Source organism: Macaca thibetana, chromosome 3, assembly GCF_024542745.1.
Source record: "Macaca thibetana thibetana isolate TM-01 chromosome 3, ASM2454274v1, whole genome shotgun sequence".
Classification (NCBI taxonomy): domain Eukaryota; kingdom Metazoa; phylum Chordata; class Mammalia; order Primates; family Cercopithecidae; genus Macaca; species Macaca thibetana.
In genome coordinates, this window is record NC_065580.1 from 182,205,857 (window position 1) to 182,222,121 (window position 16,265).

General features: G+C 35.4%; 1 protein-coding gene across 12 annotated transcripts in view; it reads left to right on the forward strand.

Annotated features, from left to right (window-relative positions):
• Nucleotides 1-16,265, forward strand: part of NRIP1 (nuclear receptor interacting protein 1) — a 212,059-nt gene that overhangs the window by 38,708 nt on the left and 157,086 nt on the right. For 7 of the 12 annotated variants that reach the window (XR_007723869.1, XR_007723870.1, XR_007723868.1 and 4 more), the window contains one exon: nt 12,057-12,179. The exons of 3 other annotated variants lie outside the window; for them this stretch is intronic. The gene's annotated coding sequence lies outside the window, so the exon portion shown is untranslated. Of the gene's footprint in view, nt 1-10,767; nt 11,105-12,056; nt 12,180-16,265 lie in introns of all 12 variants that reach the window. 2 more of the 12 variants (XM_050782355.1, XM_050782353.1) reach the window with 2 other exon arrangements.

Consider the following 16,265-nt stretch of genomic DNA (forward strand, 5'->3'; position numbering starts at 1 on the left):
ACATACAGAAAAGTTACACGTACAATACAGTGGAACTTTTTTCCTCTGTTGACATATTACCCATAAATAAACAAGTATGTGTTTCCCAGGAAGAAACAAGACCTTGTCCTGGAAACCACAACAAAACCATCAGAGTCATTGATCATCACTACTGTCTAATCCTCAGAGCTCATTCCAGTTTCCAAGTTGTCCCAATAATGTCCTTTTTAGCAAAGGATTCAGTTTAGAATCACACTTTGCTTTTTACTAATCTCATCTCTTTAGTCTCCCTCAGTCTGGAACAGTTCTTCAGTCTTTGACTTTAAAGACGCTGGCATTTTAGAAGACCATATCGGCCCGTAATTTTGGAGAATATCTTTTCCTTTAGGGTTGTCTTCTGTTTCCTCATGATTAGATCCCTATTATGAATATTGAGCAGGAATATCACAGAAGTGATACTGTGTCTTCTGTTTGCATCCTATGCGGTGGCATACAGTTTCATTTTGACCTATTACTGTTGATTTTTACTGGGATTACTTGATTAAGATGGTGTCTGCTAAGTTTATCTACTGTGAAATTACTCATTTTCCCTCTGTAATTAATAATTATTTTGCATGCAGGTTCTTTGAAACTGTGTAAAATCCCTTTCCTGATCACAGTTTTAGTGAATTTATTTGTATCAGTATGTGCTCATGAGCCTGTATTTTATTCAGGGAGGTGTAATCCATTATAATAGTTACTTATTTTGGTGCTAATCTTGTCCCTGATTTTGCCAGTGGAACCCCCTTCAGTGTCCTTTTGACATTTCATCGCTTGATCATACTGATGTCTCTAATTTCATTCCAATCCTATAGGCTTCAATTATATTTCCTTCCCTTTTTGTACCTCCTCTTACAGTGAGAAACCTGACTACCGTGATCCTTAGTGTTACTTTATTTGATCATTCTCCCTGTAGGTAGTCAATCTGCCATTTCTCTTGTCCCTCACCCTGCCCCCTAGTTTTACTTGAGCCTCAAAGCCCGTTCCTGTGGAAGCCCTTCTCAGCCCACATTGATTTCTACATTGCATACCACAGTGCATCTTTTTGTGGACGCCCTTCTGCTCCAGCTTGGGCATTGATACCCAGTGCTGGACCACTCCTGTGCAAGGACTTCTCTGTCATCCTGCTCACCGCATACCACCCTTTTCTTAATTTATTGAATGCAAAATGGCATCTTATTGGTTTTGATTTGCTTTTCTGTGATTGCTAATAAGGTTAGACATCTTTTCATGTGATTATTCACCTTTAGTGTATTCTTTCGTGAAATGCAAGTTCATACCTTTTGTCCATTGTATACTTAAAACTTTACATTAAATACTTTTATGTTGTAAATTTTTAAAAATTTTAAAATAACACATCCAATAACAAGTGCAATACAGATCTGGAGCTTAGGCTTGAATTCCCCGTACCACATAATTTCTCCCACTCCACAGTGACACTCACCTCCTCCTGCTTGAGCTCTCTCATACCTCTTATTAGGGCTACCCCCTCTCTGTTTTGGCTGTTTTTAATTAAAATATTATAGGACACACACACACATACACATATTCTGGATACCAAAGTTTTGTGTGTGTATGTGTGTGTGAGAGACAGTCTCTGTCTGTCGCCCAGGCTAGAGTGCAGTGATGCGATCTCAGCTCACTGCAACCTCTTCGTCCTGGGTTCAAGCAATTCCCCTGCTTCAGCCTCGCTAGTAGCTGGGATTACAGGTGCCCGCCACCACACCCACCTAATTTTTGTATTTTAGTAGAGAGAGGGTTTCACCATGTTGGCCAGGCTGGTCTTGAACTCCTGACCTCAAATGATCCACCCACCTTGGCCTCCCAAAGTGCTGGGATTATAGGCGTGAGCCATCACACCAACCCCCAATTTTTTCGGCAGATCTTCTGCTGTTGTATTTTTGATGAATGAAGTTTTCAGTTTGAAAGCATTTGAATTTATTAATCTTAATACTTTATGTATAGTTAACCCTTTTTGTGTCTTAAGGAAATGTTTCCTACTATGAGATCATAAAGATATCCTCTTATATTTTATATTAAAAATACTGAAGACGTGCGTTCTCTATTTAAAACATTAATCCCTCTGGAATTGTTTATATGTTAGACCGCAGGAGTCCACTTTTGCCTCAGTGGATAACACAGTGGATAACCCATTGTTTCAGCACTACTGAATGATGTCTCCCTTCACTGGGCATCTAAAGTGTAACTTTTGTCAAATATTTTCTCCGTGCGATGTTCTTGTTCTCCAGCAATCAATTTATTTGTCTCTTTTCCAGGCGCACACTAGCTTAATTGTTAGAACTTTATGATACGTTTTGGTATCCAACAAGGCAGGTTTCCTACTATTTTCTTTTGGTGGTAGGATTTTTTTCTCTTTCATGGGCTTTTGCTGCTCCATGCAAATTTTAGAATTAACTTACTAAACCATTTACATTTCGATAGGCATTACATTAAAAGCATTTGTTTAATTTGGGAAGAATTGTCATGTTATGATACTGAGTATTTATATAATGAACATGCTATGTCATTCCATTTATTTGGATTATTCAGGTTTCATTGTTAATGCCTTCCAATATATTGTATTTATATTGAACATGCAGTATTTACAAGTTACTTTTACTCTTAGGTATGCTTTGCTGCTGGATATTTTCTAAATGTTGTTTTCTGTTTGTGGCTGGTGTATAAAAATACAGTTTTTTTATAAAAGTATTCTTATATTTAGCCAGAATTAATTGAATATTAGCAAACTTCTGATAAATGTGACATAACTTCAAAAGCAAACAAGATTAGAGATCTAGGTTTTTACCCTGAAATTACTTTTGATGTTGTAATAAATATCAGGTGAATAGTCATTTTTACAGCTTTATTGAGATATAATTTACATACCACAAATTCACCTGTTTAAAGTGTTCAGTTCCGCAGTTTTTATGTTCATATAGGTGTGTAACCAACACCACAGTCTTTTTTCACAATTTCGTGATCTTAAGAGGAGCCCCACCCCTGTTAGCTGTCACTCTCCATTTCCATCCTTTCCCACCCCAGCCCTGGATAATGCTGATCTTTCTGTCTAGATTAATTTGCCTCTTCTGTACATTCCACAGAAATGGGATCACATGTGATTTTTAGTGATTGGCTTCTTTCACTCAGCATAATAAAGTTTGTCTATGTTTTAGCATGTGTCAGCACTTCCTTCCTTTTTGTGACTAAATAATATTTCCTAGTATGGATTTATCACATTTTATCTGCTTATCAGTTGATGGACATTAGGTTGTTTCCCTTCTGTATATACATAGGAGTGGAATTCCTGGGTCAGGTAGTAACTTGATGTTGCTTTTTAGGGAACTATCTGTTCCCCTGAATGGCTACACCGCATTCTACATTCCCACCAGAAGTGTATGAAGAAGGTGAATAGTCATCTTAATTCTACTTTTGTTTTCTCCAAAGAGTAATTGTAATACATTAGGTTTATCTTAAAGTATGATTGTTATTTAATGAGAGAAGTGGCAACATATTTTACATCAGACTCATTTTTTTCTTCAACTTGTAAGTTCTGGGGCACATGTGCAGGATGCGCTGGTTTTTTTACATAGGTAAACGTGTGCCATGCGGTTTGCTGCACAGATCAACCCGTCACTTAGATGTTAAGCCCAGCATCCATTAGCTATTCTTCCTGATGCTTTCCCTCCCCTCGCAGCTCCCACCCAACAGGCCCAGTGTGTAATGTTCCCCAGAAGTGTATCCCTGTATTCTCATCATTCAGCTCCCACTTTTAAGTGACAACATGCAGTACTTGGTTTTCTGTTCCTGCATTAGCTTGCTGAGGACAATGGCTTCTATCCATGTCCCTGCAAAGGACATGATCTCATTCCTTTTTATAGCTGCATAGTATTCCATGGTATATATGTACCTCATTTTCTTTATCCAGTCTATCACTGATGGGCATTTGGGTTGATTCCATGTCGTGGCTGTCGTGAATAGTGCTGCAGTGAACATACACGTGCATGTGTCTTGATAATAGAATGATTTGTAATCCTTTGGGTGTATACCCAGTAATGGGATTGCTGGGTCAAATGGTATTTCTGCCTCTAGGTCTTGGAGGAGTTGCCACACTGTCTTCCACAGTGGTTAAACTAATTTACACTCCACCAGCAATGTAAAGTATTCTTTTTTCTCCACAGCCTTGTCATCATCTGTTGTTTTCTGACTTTTTAATAATCACCATTCTGACAGGCATGAGATGGTATCTCATTATGGTTTTGATTTGCATTTCTCTAATGATCAGTGATGTTGAGCTTTTATATATATGTATATAAATATATATAAAAATTTTATATAAAAAAAATATATATATATATTTGCTGGCCGCATGAATGTCTTCTTTTTAGAACTGTCTGTTCATATCTTTGCCCATCTTTTAATGTTTTTTTTTTTCTTGTAAATTTGTTTAAACTCTTTGTAAACTCTGGATATTAGACCTTTGTCAGTACATTAGACTCATTTTAAATCAATTTATGATTTTGTATGTAATATGTTGTTTTTATTTTTCATGACTTTATTTCGGTACAATTTACATGTATCAAGCAATTCATCCACTGTAAGTGTTCAGTTTGAAGGTTTTGAGTCAATGCACTCAGATGTTGCAACCATCACCACAGTCCGGCGCTAGGACATTTTCATGTGTCCACAGAGTCCTTCACTCCCACTTCCAATCTCTGCGTCTTCTCCTGCCCCAGGAGGTGATCTGCTTTCTCTACATACAATTCAGCTTTTTAAGACATTTCGTATGTAAACGGAATCATACAATATAGATATCTTTTTGGAATCATACAATATAGATATCTTTTGTATTTAGCTTCTTTCACTATTAAGTTTCTGAGGTTCATCCTTGGTTCCATGAATCATTAGTTCATTCCCTTTTTTGTTGGTTCCCGCTTTATGCTTGCCTTTACCAGTGGGTGGGTATTTGGTTTGTTTACAGTTTTTGGCTATTATGATTGATGCCCATATCGCCATTTGTAGACAGATTTTTTGTGTACATATATTTTCATTTCTCTTGGTTAGGTACTCCAGTGTAAAATTAGTCAGTCATTGCAAAGGTATACATTCATGTATGTTTAACTTGTGAAAAAACCACCAAACTGTTTTTCAAGTGGTTATGCCGTTTTTACATTCTCACCAGCAATGGAGGAGGGTTTCAGTTTCTTCCTGTCCTCCGCAACCTTCGAGTTTTTTCAGTCTTTTTTTTTTTTTAAATGTAACTATTCTAGTGAGTGTGACATGTGATCTCATTCTGATTTTACTAATATTTCATGTCTTTGACGGATAACAATGAGCATCTTTCTATGTGTTTACTAAACATTCATGTCTTCTTGGGTGAAGTACCTTTAAATCTTTAGTCCATTAAAAAAAATTTGGTCAGTTTATCTTATTGCTGACTTCAAAGGGTTTTAGTATATGCTGTATACTGTACTTCATCAATTATATGATTTGCAAATATTTTCTTCCATTCTGTGGATGGTCTTTCAATTTGATGACATTCCGTTTTTCATTGTTTGAAATGGATTGTGCTTTTGTTGTCCTATTTAAGGAATCTTTCTGTAACTTAAGTTCATAAGAATTTATCCTATTCCTTCTTCTAGAAGTTCTGTTTTAATTTTTACAATTCAGGCTCTAATCCATTTTGAGTTGTTATTTTTGTATGTTGAGAGATACAGGTTTACCCTTATTTATTTGTTTTCACATATGGACATCTAGCTGTACCAGCACCATGTATTAAAAAGACTATTATTTTAATTGCAGTGGCATATTTGTCAAAAATTAAATTACTATGAATGGGAGTTTATTCTGGATTCTATTCTGTTCCATTACCTATATGTGTATCTTTATGCCAGGATCAACACTATTGGTTACCATATAGCTTTATAGCATGCTTTGAGATTAGATAAGTTTAAGTCCTGCAGCTTCATACTTTTTCATAGTTGTTTCAATTTTATTGGTATTTTATACTTTCATATATATTTTAGGACCAATTTCTAGAAAAAGATTACGATGGCATTTAGGTAGATCAATGTAGGGAGAATTGATGTCTTAGTAATACTGAATCTTTCAATCAACTGAATCTTCGTTCCAATAAACAAGTCTTCTTTAATTTCCCTCAACAGTGTTTTGTAGTTTTGAGTGCACATGTTTTACTCCTGCGTCTGCTTCCCAAAGTGCTGGGATTACAGGCGTGAGCCCCCGCGCCCGGCTGCATTTCTTATATACTGGCAACAAACCATCCAAAAATAAATTCCATTCAGTCAAAAGAGTAACAAAAAGAATAAAGCTTAAGAATAAATTTAATGGCCAGGTGTGGTGGCTTATGCCTGTCATCCCAGCACTTTGGGAGGTCGACGTGGGTGGTCACCTGAGGTCAGGAGTTCGAGATCAGCCTAACCAACATAGTGCAATCCCATCTCTACTAAAAATACAAAATTAGCCAGGCATGGTGGTACATGCCTGTAATCCCAGCTACTTGGGAGGCTGAGGCAGGGCGACAGAGCAAGATTCTGTCTCAAAAAAAAAAAAAAAAAAAAAAAAAAAAGAAATGCAGTTGATTGTGGATCTTATCATAAACCTTTCTAAACCTTTTTTTATTAATTATTGTGGGCTTCTTGTAGAGTCCTTAGAATTTTGACAAGCAAGATCATGTTACCTGCATATAAGGATAATTTTAACTTCTTTTTCAATCTATCTGTCTTTATATTTGTTGCACTGAGTAGACATCAGATATCCTTGTCTTCTTCAGATCTTAGGTGGGGAAAGGATTTAGTCTTTCACCATTAGTATGATAGATTAGTTGTAGGCAGTTATCTTAGAAAGGAAAGATTGTTTTAACACTGAAACAATTAATAAAATGTATATTATTAATAGAATAAAGGACCAAAAACCCACATAAAAGAGTAAAAACTCACATGATTATCTCGATAGATACAGAAAAATCATTTGACAGGATCCAACACATCAGTGATAAAAGCAAACAAACAAAACTCAAAAACTACACACAGGGAGGAGGGAATAACCGCTGTATTATACTATAGCGGTATAATAATTAATCGTGGAAGATGGATTTTTTTTCTCCGTAAAATGGGGACAAAGCATGAATGTTTGCCATCATCGCTTCTATTCAACACTGGACTGGAAGTTCTAGCCATATTTTTTCTCATTGTAATGTTTATGCAGCCTATTTTGGAGCATGTGGAAATATTAAGGGAAAATAACCCCAACTCCTTTTCCTACCATCTAGAATTATCACTGTTAACATTGTGTTCTCTGTCCCTTCAGTATGGTGTGTGTATATGTGTGTGGGGTAACACATTAAAAAACAAATTTGAGATCGTACTTTATGCTCATATCTCTGACCTAATTTGTTACCATTTTTCTCCTTGCTCATTACTACCTACTTTGGTCATCTCTCAGTTCCTTGAGCAGGCACGTCCTTTGCATACGCTATTGCTTTTATTGGAAATTATCTTCACTTTATTCTTTGTATGACTAGGACCTTCTCAGCTTAAATGTCATTTTCTCAGAGAAGCTTTTGCTTTTCCTTATCACTTTATGTAAAGTAGCTTCCTCTCTACCTCTTGCTTTGTTTGAAATCTTCAATTATTTTATTTTCTGTTTCCTTCTTGTCTCTTTCCCATGGGAACTGTGTTTGTCTTATTCATGTTGTAATTCCAGCACCTAGCGTAGCGTCTGCCTTTCTAATTTGTTTGGCAGTTTGTTCAACTCAGATGAATAGTATCTTGCTTTCTTAGCATTGTATTCTGATAATTTTACCACATTATTAAAAAAAATAGATGTGTTTGAAAACATGCATTTTAAAGATTGTATAATATTTCATAATATGATGAAGTTATTTAACATTTTCTTATTAATTAGACATGCTTCTTTTGTCATGATTCAAAACACATCTGGCATATTCAGTTTCACTGACTTGAACTGAAGGCTAGTTTACCCACTTATTAATATAGGAAAACTTTAAGTATTAATGTTACAGTAGTTTATTTTGTGTTAACTTTGTTGGTTTTATTTAAATATTCTTTTGATTTATCTTTTGTGTGGTAGTATATTTGTTTCAAAAGGAGGAGTATAATAATGTTTTAGTAGAGACCAACCATTAACATAAACAATTCTAGAATGTGACAAAATATCAAATACAAATTGTGGGCTTGGAATACTTTTAACTTTTTACATGGAAAATGTAGGCTCATTAAGTTGATATGCTAGTGCCAAGTGTTTTGCAGTACCTGAATTGAGACCATTGTAGATGAACAGTAGTAGAGAAAAATCAGAATTCATGTTCCAGAGAACTGCCAAGGCCCTGTCTTTTTCCAAAATACTAGGATTTGCATTCCACCTCTGCCCCTTATTGGCTTTCTGAGTTGGGGTAACTTAAACCCAGCTTCCTCATCTACAAACTGGGGATAATAATAATCACCTTATAGTGTTTTTTAAAGATTATGTCTGTAAAAGGCTGATTGTTATGTTTGAGACATAGTAATTGCTCAGTAAACTATAGTTAACATTACCTGTTAAGTCTTTTAGTTCTGGGAGTGTTGGTAAGAGTAGGAGCTGTAAGGATGCCTTATGGTGTCATCAACAGATAATGACCAGTTCATTAATAATGTTCCTCTAAGTGGGCACTGTGGTGCACTTAGCTACTTGGGAGGCTCAGTTGGGAGGATCATTTGAACCCAGGAGTTTGAGACCAGCCTGGGCAACATAGCGAGATCCTCATCTCTAAAAATAAAAATAATAATGATAATAATAATGTTCCTCTAAAGGTATTTTCTTTTACTCTTCTCAGGAGTTGGTAGTTTTCTTTATATAATATGCCAGTTTGTAGGGTTTCATATCTATGAACCTAGACCAAAAAAAGATTTAGCTCACAAGTTCATATTTTAATAAAGATCCAGTAATCAATTTGGAGATTACTATTTGCAGCATTCTTTTTTATTCTTTCTTTCTTTCTTTCTTTCTTTCTTTCTTTCTTTCTTTCTTTCTTTCTTTCTTTCTTTTTCTTTCTGTCTGTCTGTCTGTCTTTCTTTCTCTTTCTTTCTTCCTTTCTTTCCCTTCCTTTCCTTTCCTTTCCTTCTTCCTTTCTTTCCCTCCCTTCCTTCCTTCCTTCCCTCCTTCCTTCCTTCCTTCCTTCCTTCCTTCCTTCCTTCCTTCCTTCCTTCCTTCCTTCCTTCCTTCCTTCCTTCCTTCCTTCCTTCCTTCCTTCTTCTCTCTCTCTCTCTCTCTCTCTCTCTCTCTCCCCTTTCCTTTCTTTCTTTCCTTTCTTTCTTTATTTTTCCCCCCCCGAGTCAGAGTCTTACTCTGTTACCCACGCTGGAGTGCAGTGGCGCAATCTTGACTCACTGCAAGCTCCACCTCCCGGGTTCACGCCATTCTCCTGCCTCAGCCTCCAGAGTAGCTGGTACTACAGGCGTCTGCCACTATGCCCAGCTAATTTTTTGTATTTTTAGTAGAGATGGGGGTTTCACCGTGTTAGCCAGGATGGTCTTGATCTCCTGACCTCGTGATCCGCCCGCCTCAGCCTCCCAAAGTGCTGGGATTACAGGCGTGAGCCACCATGCCCGGCCAGCTTTCTTAAATATAGTTATGGTTACTTTATTGTTCCAACTGTAAAATAAAAGATTATAATCTTTTTGTCAAGAAGGAAAAAAGGTAATTGAAAACTGAACAATTAAATTCTACTGGAATTTCAGTGAATTGGTAGATAATGTTGATAACGGGAAGATGGGCGTGTCTTGAGTATTGCTTCAGAGATTGGGGATGGGAGACTTAAGAAATTCCCAAGGTCCCTACCATGTTCTAATAAGAGTACTCATGTAATTGCAAATATGGCTATTGTTAAGTTGATGTGTGATCAACATCCTTCTAGGTATATATAATCAGGGCAAGTGATTGTTTCCAACTCTTCGTACAATTCCTATCTGAATTTATAGTCAAAGTTTGATTGAGTCCAAGGTCTATAATTCGGGGCATATGACTTAACCAGCCCCGCTCACCATCCGTTGCTCCTCTGTAAAATGGAATCTCTGCTGATTTCACTGAGTTGTGAAGATCAAATACAGTCATGTCCATGATAGCATTTTGTAACTGGTAAAGCATTACTCACTTAGTGATGCTCCCTTTTATGTGTCAGACCTGTCTCTTTCCCACAGCTGTTTGGTAGGGTGCCGCTGGTGGCCGTGCGATAGCTCAGAATTACATCTGTAATGTGTACTGCCTCTCAGGAGTTTTGTACTTGTGTTAGGGAGTGGACACTTTTAGTTTTTTCCTATTTGCATCATTTTATTTGTGGTGTTTGTTAGAAAAGTAATATGTACATATTTACTGTAGAGAAATTAGAAAATACAAATCAAAAAGAAAAAATAATAATTACCTCTAAATGCAGAAATAATAACTGCATTTACTTTTGTTTAAAACAAAAATTCAGTTATGCTGAAATAATGTTGTTTCCTGTTTTTTTCAGTTAATATAGTATATAATTTCATATAATTTAATTTTCTTGTATAATACTTTAATGACTACATAATATTCCGTGATGTAATATACTGTAGTTTATTTAACTATTTCTAATTTTTTCATTTTGACATTTTATGGCTGTATACAATGCACTGCACAAATATAATAGTATGTATTTTGAACATCCTTACGGCTAAATATTTACACCTATCTTCCATGATTTTTTAAATTTAGGAGAAATCTTAGACATGGGATTGCTGCATCGAGGGACATGTAACATGTTAAGGCATTTAATTTTTGTTACAGTTTTATCGAGGTATAGTTGATGAATAATAAACTGCACATATTTAAGATATAATTTGACAAGTTTTGACATATGTGTACACCTGTGAAACCATCATCACAATTAGGATAACATTTCTTTGTAATCCCTCCCTTTGGCATCCTTCACCCCCAGGCAACCCCACTGATCTATTATCTTTCACAATAGATGAATTTGCATTTTCTGGAATTTCACCCAAATGGAATCACACAAAATATGTTTCTTTTTGTCTGGCTTCTTGCACTCAGGGTAATTATTTTGAGATTCATCCATGTTTATTTTCCATATGTGTGTGTGTATTCTGTTTTGATACTGAGCAGTAAAATTATATTGTATGGATATACCATATGATCATTCACCTGTTGATGATGGGCATTCCAGTTGTTTCCAGTTTTTGACTATTAAAAATCAATCTGCTGTAGACATGTTGTGTAAATCTTTTTATGGATATAGGGCATTTGATATTTATTGCCAATTTTTTTGCTGCAAAGATTACATACTTGGTGTTTCGAAACTGAAAAAGTTCCATATAAGAAAAACTATAGACCATCCTGGCTAACCTGGTGAAACCCCGTCTCTACTAAAAAATACAAAAAACTAGCCGGGTGAGGTGGCGGGTGCCTGCAGTCCTAGCTACTGGGGAGACTGAGGCAGGAGAATGGCGTAAACCCCGGAGGCGGAGCTTGCAGTGAGCTGAGATCTGGCCATTGCACTCCAGCCTGGGAGACAGAGCGAGACTCCGTGTCAAAAAAAAAAAAAAAAAAAAAAAAAAAAAAAAAAAAAAAAAAAAAAGAAAAACTATAGCTACTCTTTTCTTTTCTTTCTTTCTTTCTTTTTTTTTTTTTAGAAATGCATCTTTAGGAGGATTTATAATTTTTTGTACGTAAATTAATTTAGCACAGCACGCTAAGAAATTTGAAATTAACCAAGGGTAATAAACACATCCTAGCAACTATAAACCTTTTTCACAGCTTATTTTGTTGAAGCAGTTACTTTTATCAATTATTATCTGGAAAGCAAAGATCTGTTGCTTTCTGTTAATGAACCAGCATTCATAAACAATTGATATTTTCTGTCAAATGACTACTTTTGCATCGAACTTGAACAATAAAAGGTAATGGGCTAAGTTGAACTTCATCAAAAAGGTGTTCCAGAATCTGGTTTGGAATAGATGCCAAACTATCTTTTCCCTCTTGTTAAGATGCATACTTGACTGAAGGAGGACGGGGAATCTGAAGACTCCGGATGACATCAGGGCTACTTTTCAACAGCCTTCTCAGTTTTCTTTCTCAGAAAGCAGAGGCTCAGAGCTTGGAGACAGACGGTGAGAATATTTTTTTCCTGAGTTCTTAAGGCTTAATCATTATGACTTTAATATATTTCAGACAATTCTTTCTCAGTTATAAATTAGCTTCTAATTCAAAATGTGTATTATGTGCTTCATCTGTGCAAGTTATTTCATCAGGCAATGTGGTTTAAAAAATGAATGAGGTACAGTCCTTCCTTTAAGGAACTTATATGGAAAGAATAAATGTAGATAAATAATGTAATCAAACAGTAAAAGAGGTTAAATGCCGTAAGAGAAATGGAGAAAAATATTCTTGAGAATTCAATGTGTAGATTACTTCTAGAGAGAGGAACTGGGAAGCTTGAAAGAAGAAATAGTATTTTTGTTGATAATACTTAATTTGATTGATCAAAAACCAGAGAAAATGGACAGTTAATACAAATCCTAAAACAGCAATCCCTGATTTCAGATAAAAAGTTAATTACTGTTTCGAGGAAAGATAGAAAGCATGTTTGATTATTGTGTGTTTATTATAGTAGAGGCCAGTGATTACTTTTGGAATTATGTAAAATTCCTCTTACAAAAGAAAGAGCATTATTAGCATTTCTGAGAAATGATAAAGTAATTGGATTAAATTAACACAAGTAGGTGGGCAGAGCAACAAAAAAGACGATGAGTGAGTGGTTAATTCTACTTGGATTAACACTCCTGTTTTCTAGTATAGCTACAACCTAAATGAATTTGTCATGTCTTAAGCTCTTGGACCTTATGCTGCTTATTTCTGGGAAGGAGAAATCCAAGTGAACTAGATGAAGGCATAATGATTGATTATTGTGCTCATAATCAGTTGTGAATAGTTCAGTTTCATCTAGCTAACTGAAAAACTAGTCAGAGAGAGAGAGCAGATACAGTGTGCTGAAATTCACCATGTTTTAGCTGACCACAGTGTTTCCAAAATGGAACGGCAACTTTGAGCCAAATTTGCTCTTTACCTGTAGGCCTCATATGGTTGTCACAAGGATAATCCTAACTGCTTTGTCTTCACTATTCTGATAATGTTCAGAAAACCTAGTAATGAAGTTATTTTAATCACCCACTTAAATGCTTAGCTTTTCTTGTAATTTCATCAAGAAAATCTTTAAAACATTATTTTTTAAAAGACTGCATAAAATTACTAATAATTATTTGGTTGCAAGTCACTTTTCATATATTCATATATTGTTTCACCTCTAAATTGGAATTTAAAATCAACGGGGCAATTATTTGTAAATACTAAAATTGTTACTCAGATATAATTATGTGTTAATCACTGGTTGGTAGTCTGAAATCTGCTTTTACATTTGATGAAACAGTTGATATTGAACCCCACTTCCGAACTTCTAATTTTGTTAAAATTAACATTATAATCATGCATATTCCTGTGACCACCCCCCCCAAGATATAATTGGTTTGTTGTTGTTCTTAATTTTCAACACCTTTGTTTTACCACGTAACCAGAAGGATAAGCAGTGCTCACTGGATCCAACTAAGAGTAGGATGAGTAAATTATAGGTAGCCATCTGGTAAATATACACAGCCAATGAGTTCTTAGAAAGTTGTCAAATTTAGGTTTTTCTTCCAAATTAAAAAATAAAGACGGCCAGGCATGGTGACTCATGCCTGTAATCCCCGCACTTTGGGAGGCTGAGGTGGGCAGATCATGAGGTCAGGAGTTCAAGACCAGCCTGACCAATATGGTGAAACCCTGACTCTACTAAAAATACAAATATTAGCCAGGCATGGTGGCGCGCACCTGTAGTCCCAGTTACTCAGGAGGCTGAGGCAGGAGAATCGCTTAACTCAGCAGTTGGGGTTGCAGTGAGCCAAGATTGTGCCACTGTACTCCAGCCTGGGCGACAGAGAAAGACTCTGTCTCAAAAAAAAAAAAAAAAAAAAAAAAAAGACATTATAATGTATGGTGAACAACTTTGAAAACTAAAAATTTATAAAAACAAATTGCTAGTAGTGATTTTCTATATTCCTTTCACATATTTTTAAATGTTTTTAGATTTTAAAGATGATTATGTCAAATGTGTTTTTTCTAAAATGTGTTATTTTAAATAGGTTTTCCTTTTGAACGAGCAGACCATGGTCAAATAAGCTTGGGAGATGTTGAGTCAAAGTATAGAATGTCTTTTCAATAAGCCTTTCATTAACCCAGTGGACTGTCTCTCCAAAAGGAGGATCTGGTATATCTCAGGAGATGAGTATTTGACAAGTTGAGGATTCTAAACTAATGTTTTATGAGGTTTTTACTATAGTTTGTCATACCCTGCAAAACACTCATGTTATATTTGTAAGTATAGTAATTTTTTTTGACTGAAAGCTCAAAGATAATGGTTGGGAGGAAAAAGGATGTAATTAATTGAATATTGCAAACTAAATAAAGAATGAAGTGTTTCAAAAACCTTTTAGTGTCTTAGGCCATGTTTCTCTTGCCCTTTTGTTAGCTCCTTCTTTTGAAAGAGATACAATCATCATATGGAGTAACTAACAAAATTAATTCACCCTTTATTATATTTTATAGGACTTTATGTACTTTCTGTGCTGTTTATCTCAGTGTCTAGTATTTATTAGCTAATTTTGATAGAAATTGCTGATACCAAAACAGGGAATATCTTGGGTAGTGTTAACTGAATGACTGTAAATCAATTTAGCTTAAACACTTGAATATACTATTTTCTCTAACAGAATTTTTATTGTTATATGTCACGATTTTCCACTAGGAAGAGTTCTCTACTGTACTTTTTTTCTAGTTTGATTAAATTTTTGACAACTATTTTAGTAGAATAGATGTCTTGAGTTTAAAACTTTCATGTCAGACATAAAGTATGTATATAAAATTGTTTTTAAAAAAGGGCCAGTACTGATGAGTTGGGTTACAAGGTTGGTAAAGTAGGCTAATTGTGTACATGAAATGCCTTTCCAACTTCATAAAATATTCCTCAAAGTCATTTTTTAAAATTTAAGAAATAAGTCTTTGTAAAATGTGTTTAAACTTTCACACCAGATTTTTAGTAGGAACATGATACTGGTGAAACAAAGATCAATTTATAGTGTGGGTAAGTTGTCTTAGTTGGAATTAATTGCCGTAAACCAATTTGTCCTTCTCACTAGTGACTGTTACTATGGGAAACATTAATACAATTAACTTTTTTTTTTAATTTGATATCTTTAAAGAATTGACTTTTCAGAGCTTATGCATTTTATTTAGATCTTCTTCATTCTGGATTAGAGGTATATGAGTAATTTTCAAACCTTGTTTGCTTCCTTTTTGCATTTATTTATTAAAAAATTGTTCACAGTAAAGTCTATGTAAGCTTCTAGCTTGAAACTTTGTCTCCTGCTGTTGCTGCCCCTCTCTGCACCCCCTCCCCACCTGCCATCTTGTAGACCATCCTCCAAGCTAGTGCTTCTCAAAATATCTGCAGTAAAGGCCAATAATTTGTCTGTTTCCATTTTATTTTCTTTAGTAACCCACTTTTATTGTCTTTTTAAAAAGCTTCTATGACAGATTAGAAGTTTTTAAAAAGACTACAAAATCTAAGTCCACACCTTTCATCATTAAATTTAATTATCTGTAACTTTTATAGAACATGCCATCAAATTATTTTGTCATGTTCTATAAACGTTTGTCATTACTGGCAATGTTTATTCTTGGAGGGGATTACTTAAAGTTTCTAGAACATACTCTGTGCCATTGTGCTTCCTGGACTGGGCTGATGGTCCTCCTACTTTCTAAAGAATACTGAAGCTTCTTTTCCTGTTGGGAAAGCCTTGATTGTCCCTAGAGTCACTTCATATGCAGCCTCTGTAGAGCACCTTCACTAAAAACGGTGTTCCCTGCCTTATAACTCAGTCTTCTCCCAAAAATCATGTCTTTCAGTGCTTTCTCCACTTTGTCCATGCCTTCTTTTCAGTAGTATCTCACTATGTTGTTGATTCTGGTTTTTCCTGATGAGATCGTGAGCCCACTAAGGGCTGGTTTATCACTTCATTATCCTTGTAACTTCAGCTCTTAACAACATAGCAGCTTCTTTATAAATATTTGTACATTTGTTACTTCTTGTATGGTAAATTCAG